Below are 3666 nucleotides of genomic sequence, written 5' to 3' on the forward strand. Positions count from 1 at the left end.
GAAGAGCAGAGTCTGCCTGACTCTAGAGCAGTGGGACTGGAAATCACTGCCTCTCTTGGCCTCTTTTTCCACATTTATGGGTCAAGAGAGGGGGATGGACCCTCTTCTGGTACTGATGCTCAGTGAGTGTTTCTTGGATTACAACACACAAGGCCCAAGGCCCAGCCCATTGGAAGGTCGTCGGGTCATGGAGGAAGGAGACCCCCCTCTTAGGGGGACGGTGAGTGAGGATGGATGGTGACTTCCAGGTGTGGACAGATGCAGCCCAAGGAGGGGTGTGTATCTCGTCATTGTCTCCAGGGAGAGCTTGGAGGGTGATGTGGCTGTGGAGATACTGATACTAGTGGAAAGACAGTTGGATTTGTGGATGAAAATGTAGATGAAATTCTCTATTCTAACTCCTGGAATCTCATTCTTGGTTTGATTTTTCCTCCTCTGGTTTTTATTTTTATTTTTTTGCCCTACCCTTCAGCTTGAGAGATTTCAGATCTTCAACCAGAGACTGAATCTGGGCTTTCAACAGGGAAAGTGCAAAGTCCTAACCACTGGTTGTTGTCCAGTCGCTCATTTGTGTCTAACTCTTTGCAGCCCCAAGGACTTCCCTGTCCTTCACTATCTCTTGGAGTTTACTCAAATTCATGTCCATTGAGTCGATGATGTTAGCCAACCATCTCATCCTCCGTCATTCACTTCTCCTCATGCCCTCAATTTTCCCCAGCATCAGGGTCTTTCCAATGGGTTAGCTCTTCACATCAAGTAGCCAAAGTGTTGGAGCTTCAGCTTCAGCAGCAGTCCTTCCAATGAATACTCAGGGTTGATTTCCTTTAGGATTGACTGGTTTGATTTCCTTGGAGTTCAAGGAACTCTCAAGTGTCTTCTCCAGCATCACAATTCGAAAGCTAGCTTCTGGACAACAGGCAATTCCCATCTCCCCTGCTGTTTATTAAGAAAACTTTCAAATCTACAAAAGTTGAACAAATAGTACAATGAAAGCTATTGGACAGATGGCTTACAATTTGCCCCGTTTACTCCCTCTCCACACACACACACACACACACATGCAGGCGCACACACACACACACACACACACACACACACACACACACACACTTATTTCCTTTTAATTTGCTTATGTATTTAGGCAGAGCCATTTGAAAGTGAAATGCAGACATATATACTTCAGCATGGAACCCTTAAAGACAGAGATTCTTCTATATGATCACAACATGAGTAACACCTAAGAAATTTCACATTGCTCAGTGAATATCTGATATAAAGTCCATATTCAAATTTCCCCAGTTGTCCGCAAAATATCCTTTATTTGTACTGTTTTTTTTTTTTTTGAAGGAGAATCCAATTAACAATCACATTCTATATTTAGGTGTCATTTATTTTTATTCTCTTTCTCTCTGTTTTCTTTTTGGCTGCTCCGTATGGCTTGTGGGATCTTAGTTCCCTGACCAGAGATCAAACCTAGGCCCTTGGAAATGAGAATGCAGAGTCCTAACCACTGGATTGCCAGTGAATTCCCTATTTTTAATCTCTTGGATATAGAACAGTCCCCCTGTCTTGTTTTTTCTTTTACAATATCAGTATTATTTGAGTCTACTAGTTGTCTGGTAGAACATCCCACATTCTGAGGGACAGTGTGAATCAGAAGAGGAAACAGTGAGTAACTGAGGGCCCAATGCATGCCCAGAACAAGGCTGGGCAACATGAGGGGATCCAGGGTTAAGTCTGATCTCTTCTGTCCTGGAACTCACTGCTAAATTATGTCACCTCCCCCAGGAAGTCCTCCCTGATAGACACTGCTGAGGGAGTTGCTCCTTTTGCAGTGCTCTTGGCACTTGCACAGTACTTTGCAGCTCTTGGCACTTTGCAGGACTTGGCGCACAGGTTTGCTGCCCCTTCCACACCGAGCTGTAATTAATTTTGTGTCTTCTTCTGCATGAAGCTGTGTGAGTACCTCCAAGGGAGACCAGGAGTTAGTCCACGCCTATATATGTAAAGGGCCAGGGGCTCCACTTGGGTATGTAGGTTGTGTCCTGCACAAAGGTGCCCGATCAAAGCTGGGGGAGAGGTGACTAGACTCCAGCCAACAGTCCACTTGCCAGCCCTTGGGCCCTGGCCCTGGGCTGCATCTGCCGGGAGGAAGGAACCCTTTTCCTAATTTGCCTAATGGAGCCACACACACCACGGCAGTCTCGCTTCCCACTCTGCCTGCATTCAGTTGGTGCTCAGTAAACAGTGGTCACTGAAATGCATGCTAGGGCTGGGAAGAGATGTGCTGGTGACTGTTCTTTGGGGGAAGAAACTCTGATTTGTAACTTTTGCTGATTCCCATGGTATAAATACTCCCACAGCAGCTGATCTCAAGCTGTTGAGTTGGGAAGAGAGACTCACAACTGGTTTTCTGCAAGTCCCTGAGATGTGACTCCAGTGTACCACTGCAGTTTGACATCTGTAATCTTTTTATAAAAAACAATTTGTTTATTATTTATTTATTTAATGTTCGGTTGTGCGGAGCCTTTCCTTGCTGCCTGCAGACTTCCTCTAGTCGCGGTGAGCGGGGGCTCTCTCTAGCTTCGGTGCTCAGCCTTCTTTTTGCGGTGGCTTCTCTTGCTGTGGAGCACGGGCACGCGGGCTTCAGCAGTTGCCGTGTGTGTGCTCTGTTGCTCCGTGACATGTCGGATCCTGCTGGACCAGGGATCGAACCTGTGTCCTCTGCGTTGGCAGGTGAATTCTTATTCAATGTACCACCAGGGAAGTCCCTTACATCTGTAATCTCAAAACTGCATCTGCAGCAGGCTTTGAAGTCCCTGTGAAAGAGAGACAGACAGACAGACAGACAGAAACAGAGAGAAATGGAGAGAAACCAGGTGGAGAGAAAGGGAAGAGAAAAAGGGAAGAGAAAAAGGCGATAACTGATGGGGAGCCAGTGAGAGGCAGAGACTCGACTTCACTTAAAAGTTTGGGGCCTCCTCAAGAGTAAGCAATTGCTTCATCCAGCTCCTGTGCAACCTATGTGAAGGAACTTGCTTAAGGGGAACCTAGACCTGTGGCCCCAGACTCCTGCCACGAGCCACTTACCCCTCCAGATCCTTCTAGTCAGCTTGTCTGTGACCTTTGACCCCAACAAAGAAAGCCCAGAGTGGGTGTAGGGTTCCACTGCCCTGGTCCCTCACCTACGCTGTTCAAGTCTTCTAAATCCTACCAGCCCCCTTTAGAGCTTGACTCAAATTTCACCGCCTGTACGAAGCTGCCTATGTCCACGTCAATCCCCTCCCCTCAATACAGCTATATGTGCCCGTGACTCACTCCTGCACAGGCCCCCTCCCTCCCACCAGCATAGGACCTGACTCTTCTCCTTGCAGACTCCAGCCTCCTTCTCTCCTACCTTGAGGCCTCACCTGGACAAATCCATATCCATCAAAATCCTTATCAACTGACTTACCTGACCTTCAGTGACAGATGAAAGTACCCCAATGAATGAATTGGACAACACTGACTTGAGCATCTACTATGTACTAGGGAGGGACATCCCAGGTGGTGCTAGCGGTAAAGAGCCTGTCTGCCAATGCAGGAGACCTAAGAGACCCAGGTTTGATCCCTGGGGGAAGATCCCCTGGAGGAGGGCATGGCCACACACTCGGACTTGACTGAAGC

Source organism: Muntiacus reevesi, chromosome 20 (assembly GCF_963930625.1).
Source record: "Muntiacus reevesi chromosome 20, mMunRee1.1, whole genome shotgun sequence".
Taxonomy (NCBI): domain Eukaryota; kingdom Metazoa; phylum Chordata; class Mammalia; order Artiodactyla; family Cervidae; genus Muntiacus; species Muntiacus reevesi.